Consider the following 8,007-nt stretch of genomic DNA (forward strand, 5'->3'; position numbering starts at 1 on the left):
CTGTTCAGACCTCTGTAGTCGATGCAGGGTCTCAGTCCTCCATCCTTTTTTCCCACAAAAAAGAATCCAGCACCCGCAGGTGAAGTGGAAGGTATAATAAAACCGGTAGCCACAGCCTCCTTGATGTAGGTGTTCATAGCTGCGCTTTCGGGGACCGACAACGAGTACAAGGAACCACGAGGGGGAATAGAGCCCGGCTGCAATTCGATGGCGCAATCATAAGGTCGGTGCGGTGGCAGGATGGTGACCCTTTGTTTGCTAAACACCTCACTGAGGTCAGCATAGACAGTGGGAACTCCCTCTGGTAACGGGTGTGACTCCACGCTCATGATGTTGGTGCTCTCCATGAGGGGGTCAGCTGTACAAGTAAGCGAGGAGAAGTCCTCACACAGAGCCTCTAAACTGTCTAAACTGTCCTCCGCCAGAACCTCCTCACCGAGGGAGTCCCAATCAAACTGTGGATCCCATTCCAAACTCCCATCCTGATCGACAGATGGCTGGGAGTGCAATGGTTGAGAGAGTGGGCTCTGGAAACCAAGACCGCCCACTGCTTCAACAGGATCACAACCGCTCTCACTAAACTGATCATAACTCATGGGTGACGGAGGAATTTGGAAACAACGGTGACGGCATTGGGAGCCCCAATGCATGACAGTGTCCCTCTCCTCACCCCAATTTATCTGTGGCTTGTGTTTACTAAGCCAAGAATGACCCAGCACAATGGGATACGTGGGGGAATCCACCAAAAAGAATCGAATGCGCTCAGAATGGTTCCCATAAGCAACCCGCATAGATAAATAATTGGTTCTTTTGGTGACACTGCCTGTACCCAATGGCCGTCCATCAAGCGCTGTGACACTACAGGGCTTATGGAGGGAATGTACAGGTATTTTAGAGTCCTCAGCCCATCTAGAATCGATGAAACTGTCCACTGCCCCTGAGTCTAAAAAGGCGTCAACCTTAACAGACTGCCTAGTCCAGCCTAAAACCACAGGCAAAAAGGTTCGAAAGGGGGTGATGTGATGTCTCACTAGTGTCTCTCGGCCCACTAGCGAGACTGACCGTTTCCCTTCAGTTTCGGACACGCCACCCTCGTGTGACCTTTTCTCCTGCAGTACCGGCACCAGTCCACATGAGAACCAGTCTGCCTGGAGTCACGCACAAAAGTGCTGTCCACCTGCATAGGTTCAGACGAGCTGGCCACTGAAAGTTGTGGAGGAAAGGACGAAACCTCCTTCAGCGGGACACGAAAACGTTGGCCCCGCCTCTCACGCTCACGGTCTCTGATCCGGTTATCAACGCGTATGGCGGTAGTGACCAGTGTGTCAAAATTGTCTGGAGATCCCACAACCGCCAAAGCATCTTTAACCTGATTAGATAACGCATTGGTGAACAAAGTGATGAGTGGTCCCTCAGGCCAGCCTGTAGCCCCAGCCAGTGTCCTGAAAGCGATGGAAAACTCAGCTACACTACTGGCGCCCTGGCGCATGCGCGTCAGCTTCATGGCGACCTCTTTATCGTAGAGTTCATGATCAAAAACGTATGAGCCCGTATGAGTGGAACAGCCCAATCGAGGGCAGGTCCCTCCAACAGGGATAGAAATAGGGCAACACGTGAATCCTCAGACTGAAAACGAGAAGGCTTGGCTCTGTACACTATTTGGCATTGTGCCAGAAAACCACGGCATTTACCTGACTCCCCGCTAAAGCGCGAGGGGAGCTGAACTTTAGCCTCACGAGGAAATGGCTGGGGTACTGTGTGTTGTGCTTGAGGGACGTTAGGAGATATTTGGGAAGATACTTGTGCATTGGCTATGCTGTCAGCCAGATTACGCATGGAACCTTCCATCTTGCACAACCCTTCATACATCTCCCCACGCTGTATCACCATGAGCGCTTGTTGCTCTTGTAATTGTTTGATAGCTTCCATATGTGAAAGTAATTCTTGATGCTGTGCAGCAAGTGCATGTTCGAGACCAGTATTATCCGCTGACCCATTCATGGCTTTTTCATTCTGTGAGGGCTGTGGGTGTGTGTGGGTCATGAGCAGATAATAGGGATTCTTAAAGTTATACGTAAAACGGATAACCACTAACTGCTTACGCAGACGTTTTAGGAGAAGGGGGAAAAGAAAGAAACAACACAAAACAAACTTTACAGGTGGAAGCCTCAAAGTGAGTATTCAAGAAAATAAGTAATGTCCAAAAAAACAGGACGACACTCATTAAAGAGGTATTGTAGAAAAAATAAATAAGCCACAAAGGCAACTCCTAAAAACAGAGTTTATATTGCAAACATAAAACAATAAACCTCCACCAAGGGAGTTTATGTGCAAAGGGCAGTTCCAAAAGAACAAAAGAAAACACTACCATAAAGGACTCAGCCTTTATAAAATGAAGTGTAAACTAAGCCAGTAAACGAAAACGAGTATAGCTACAAAAGAACGCTAAATGCTGAATAGGGCAGCACTACACTTAAATATAAGAAGCCTGACCAAAAGCATAGCCAGCACAAGGAAAATGAAAAAGCAGTTGACACTGCAATCTCCAAACTTAAATAGACTCCACATGGCCATAGGCACAGCTGCACTGCATCAGGTGCAATCAAGCCCACACACCTGCCGACCCATGAGGCAATTAACCACAGGGAACAGGGATTGACAGCTATCCCTCACAGAGAGGTGAAATAAAGCAAAAATAGACAGCTGTCCCTCACAGAAAGGTGAAATAAGGCAAAAACCATGACAGAAGCAGAAAGTACAGTCCTTCATAAATTCCTGCCTCCGCCGCATTCTAAGAGTGAGATGGCCAAATGTCATTACAAATCTGGACGCGTGGGAGCGCACAAAACAACTACCCCCGCCAGAAGAAATAAAGAAGAGAAAGTGGATGTGGATAGGCCATACCCTGAGAAAGGAAGACACAAACATCACCCGACAAGAGGAAACGCGGCAGGCCTGGCGCCGTTCTTGGGAAGAGGAAATGAAAGAGGCTGGACTGGGATGGCACAACATCGTTCGGGAGGCCAAAAACCGCGCAACATGGAAATAAATCGTCAGTGGCCTATGCTCCGCAGGGAGTGCAAAGGCTTAAGTCAAGTAAGTCAAGTACTCTGTCGTCTACTCTAAGCCATCCTAGGTTGTCAAAGTGGGCAGGGGTGAGGTGGGTTCTAGGAGTAAGGTCAAGCAGTAGTCTGACCAGTTTGTGTTGTGATGTTTGTAATTTTGTTTTTAGCGCCTTTGAGGTGCTTTGGTACCATGAGGTGCAAGCATAGTCGTAGTACCCTTGAATGAGTGCTCCTGCCAGAGTCTTCAGGGTATTCTTGTTTACCAGAGAGGAGATCCGGTACAAGAATCTAGTTCGTTGGTTGACTTTTTTTATTACATTGGATGCCATTTTGTCACAGGAAAGATTTGCCTGTAGGATGAAACCTAGGTATGTAATTTCATCTTTCCTTGTGACAATATTGTCACCCACTGTAACTGAGAAGCCATCGGTCTTGTTGAGTTTGTTATTTTCAAGTTTCAAGTTTCTTTAATAGTTGTCATACTACTATATACTTTTATACAAAATGCTTCTTTCTGTTTTTAATTAGAAGATGTGCAGAATTCCTAACTCCAGAGTCGGTGATCCATGTTATCCAGGCTCTGATCCTTTCACATCTGGATTACTGTCCGGGGATCTGGGGAAGTGCTGGAAGAGAAAAACTGGGAAAACTACAAATGACACAGAACAAAGCAGCGCGCCTTGCTCTGAATTGTAGGAAAAGGTCAAACATAGTAAGCATGCATGAAAAACTGTCATGGTTAATGGTAGAACAAAGACTAAATGTAAATATAATGTTTTTTAGAAATATATATAAGAACAAAAAACCTGCTTGTCTATATGATGAGATACAATTCACAATCAACAGACACAGTTACTCCACCAGGCATGTGTCAATGGAAAGATGTACTGTAAAGATGCCAAGAACAAATGCAATGAAAAGGACTGTGATGTATAGAGCCATGACTGCATGGAATCCCTTACCACCTGCACTAACTAGGGTTGAAGACAAACAGACATTTAAAAAACACCTTAAAAATCATATAAGAAAGAGTGGTACTGTCAGTTAAGTAAACATAGTGGGTGATTGAGCAGATGGGTATGTGTGATTGTTGAACTTAGATTTTTAATATATTTGTATATTGTATTGAGATGTATTGTTGTGCTTTAAGTGAACATATATGCCTTGAAACATTATTGAGTAGATGGGTATGTGTGATTGGTGAACTTAGATATTTTATTATATAATATTTTTAGGTGTTATTGAGGTGTATTGTATTGATTTTATTGTATTGATTTGTGTGGACCCCAGTAATAGTAGCCTATGCCTGTGGCAATGGCTAATGGGGATCTGAATAAACTAAACTAAACTGTTACGCTCCAGAGACTGTGCTAGACAAAAGATAAGTATGAAATAAAATAGTATAGCATGTAAAAATAGAAGTAAAAAATAGAAGTCACGTACGTAGACACAGTGTTCAGTATATACATATGTACAATGTTCAATGCAGTATGGTAACTGAGTTACCATACAATATACAATATACTATGCAATATACTAATATACAATATACTATATAGTGCAAAGCAGAAATGGGATGAGGTACAATTTAGGTACAATTTACAGTAAGGTGTACTGAGGTATGGGTTGTAGTGCAAATCCTTTACCAATAAATATAAAGTGTGTTTAGGTGTTCTAAAGTGTGGAGAGTGGGTGCTGCAGTGTGTTGTTTGTTTAAAGTGAGTGTGTGCGTGTGGATGTGTGTGTTGTGAGTGCATTTGATGGTTGTTGCATAGTGTTATTGTTCGTTGAGCAACCTGATGGCCTGGGGATAGAAGCTTCTTCTGAGTCTTTCTGTGCTTGCCATGAGACTCCGGTATCGCTTGCCTGACCACAGCAGTTCAAAGAGGCAGTTGTTTTGGTGGCTGGAGTCCATGATGATTCTCTTAGCCTTATCCCTGCACCGCTTGTTGTACATGTTCTGGAGAGTGGGAAGCCCCCCTCTTTGAACCGAAGAGAATGGACTCTGTTTTACCCAGGTGTAATGATAGTTTGTTATCAGCGAGCCAGGTGCAGATTTTGCCTAGTTCCGAGCTGAGGGTTTTTTCAACCTGTAACTTCTTCTTGTCAGAGACCAGCAGGGCTGAGTCGTCCGCGAACAGGAACAAGTTGCAGTCACAAGCTGACGACATGTCATTTGCATAAATTAGGAACAGTAGCGGACCTAGTATGCTTCCTTGTGGAACACCCTGGCCTGCTGTCAGCCAGTCAGGCAGTCAGTCAGTTTCATCCATCATGGCCTTGTAGTTGCCAAGACTTGTTCCGGACAGACACACAGACTGACAAACCCATCCGATGGTTCTGGGTTGGTTGTGTGTGTGCCCCGTTAGAGGAACACGCCAACATTTTGGGAAATTAGCTTACGGTTTTCTCCAGAGAGAGACAAGAAGATAGATACCAGTTTCCTTTCTGTGTGTTCAGTAGAAAGCTACCTGGCTGCACATTAGCCTAGCTTAGCACAATGAATGGAAGCGGACATGACCGGGGCGGTTAGCCTTCAGGAGAGGTGTTAGTTGGACAATGCCTAGGCTAACCGGCCATGTCCGCTTCCATTCATTGTGCTAAGCTAGGCTAATGTGCAGCCAGATAACTTTCTACTGAACGCACAGAGAGGAAACTGGTATCCATCTTCTTGTCTCTCTCTGGAGAAGACGATAAGCTCATTTCCCAAAATTTCGGTGATCACATGATGAACTGGAAGAATGCACTCAGTAGAGACCTCTGCCAAGGCCCAACGATCTCCCCACTTTGCCATTACGTTCACATGCAACACGCAAACAGAAACTGGGTAGATGAGAAGAAACATAAATATTGCCTAGATTGCTAGACTCAACAGACGCAGGCCATAAATCCATATGGGAAGGTCACACATTCACCAAAATCAATAGGTTTCTCCCTCAGGGTGTCGTGAATATTTACAGCAAATTGTGTGACAAATGTGCAGTGCACATTCATGATCCCAAGATGAAGAAACCTATCGATTTCGCTCACCTCATTACCTTTACTCTAGCTGCACCACCGTTAACCCTTTCACTACCACTACAGACGGTTAACCCTTTCACTGACACACTACCAAAACGGTTAACCCTTTCACTGCGACAATACACAGAAGGTTAACCCTTTCACTGCCACGACAGCGGTTAACCCTTTCACTGCCACACGACAGAAGGTTAACCCTTTACTATCAGACAACCTTCTGTCGTGTGGCAGTGAAAGGGTTAACAGTCTGTAGTGTGGTAGTGAAAGGTTAACCTTCTGTAGTGTGGTAGTGAAAGGGATAGACGTCAGATGTAGATGTATAGTAAATACAAAACACCTAAAGGATATTACTGTAGTGTAGAATGTAATTAACAGCTTGATAATAGGGTTAATAACCCTTTGTCATGTAGCAGTAACCTCCTGTATTGTCGCAGTGAAAGGGTTAACCATTTGGTAGTGAAAGGATTAAGCCAGAATCTTTCAAGTGAGCGTATCTCGTGATCCTGTAGTTGCACGGTCATGAAATTTGCTGTGAACATTCATGCCCCCTAGCGGAAACCTGTTGATCTTAGAGACCCTGTGACCTTCCCTCTAGACATCAGGCCAAACTTAAGACATTTCAAACGAGCGCATCATGACTCCTTAGTTGTAGTCACAAAATTGCTATTCATGACCCCAAGAGGAAGAATTCTATCGATTGTGATCCATTGATCTTTTCTTTAGCGCCCCCATCAGGCCAAATGTTCCAACAAATTATATGCTGACCTATATATTTAGGTGACCCTGTGACCTTTCCTCCCATGCTGCCACGTGGATTTATGGGTTTTGAGACTGGCAATATCAGCAACTCTTGCATGTGAAAGTAACAGCAGAGTGGGGAGACCGTTGGGCCTTGGCGGTCTCTACAGACAGCATTCTTCTACTTCGTCATGTAGTCACTTTTTTGGACTGTATCAATGTGGGTTATATTCACATTATATTATTAAAGTTTGATTTGTAGATCCAAAGTATTACATTTGGAAATTGTAAATGAACACAGCAGTGTTTACGAACATGAACCTATCATTGCGTAAACAAACCTTTTACAGGCACAAGACAAACAAATTAGTGTCTAGTGTTAAGTCCTAGTATCAAGTCAATCAGCTACATAATGAAAACATGTCTCCATTAATATTTTTGGTGATGGGGCTTTACATTTATTTGAATCACTGATTATGCCTTTAATGTGCATACAATTTTAAATGATCAGATACAAATAACACCCCATCAATCAATATCTGAAAAGAAAAATTTACCTTATACTACTACCTATCGTGCTAATATGTTTATACTACTATGCAACACTCAAGCTCAACACTATTTGACTAACAATACCACTGACCCTTAGCTGCCAGAGGCGACCCCTCCTGTTCACAATTTGTAAGTCACTTTGGATAAAAGCAGCAGCTAAATTACTAAATGTAATGTGGGCTTTTCCAAATAATAGTTTGTTGAGCCAATCCCTAAAACACTTTTCAGTTGAAAACGGGGAAGATGGACCAATTTTGACTTGCCAGGTCTAATCAATAGCAGAAAGCTAAAAAGTTAGCTTAAACTTTTCACTACCACTCTACCAAAGGGTTATCCCTTTCACTGCGACAATACAGCAGGTTAACCCTTTCCCTGCCACCCTACAGGTCAACCCTTTCAACCCGTTGTGGCAGCGAAAGGTTAACCTTCTGTAGTGTGGTAGTGAAAGGGTTAAAGACATCAGATGTAGATGTATAGTAAATACAAACACCTAAATGATATTACTGTAGAATGTAATTAACAGCTTGAGATAATAGGCTCAATAATATTTCGATAAGCATATTCAGATGCAGATCTTTTACAAATATTTATAAAAGACATGGTGGATCTAGATTGAAAAACAGAGCTAGACGTT

The sequence above is a fragment of the Notolepis coatsorum genome (genome assembly GCF_963971535.1).
Source record: "Notolepis coatsorum genome assembly, chromosome: 4".
In the NCBI taxonomy this organism is placed as follows: domain Eukaryota; kingdom Metazoa; phylum Chordata; class Actinopteri; order Aulopiformes; family Paralepididae; genus Notolepis; species Notolepis coatsorum.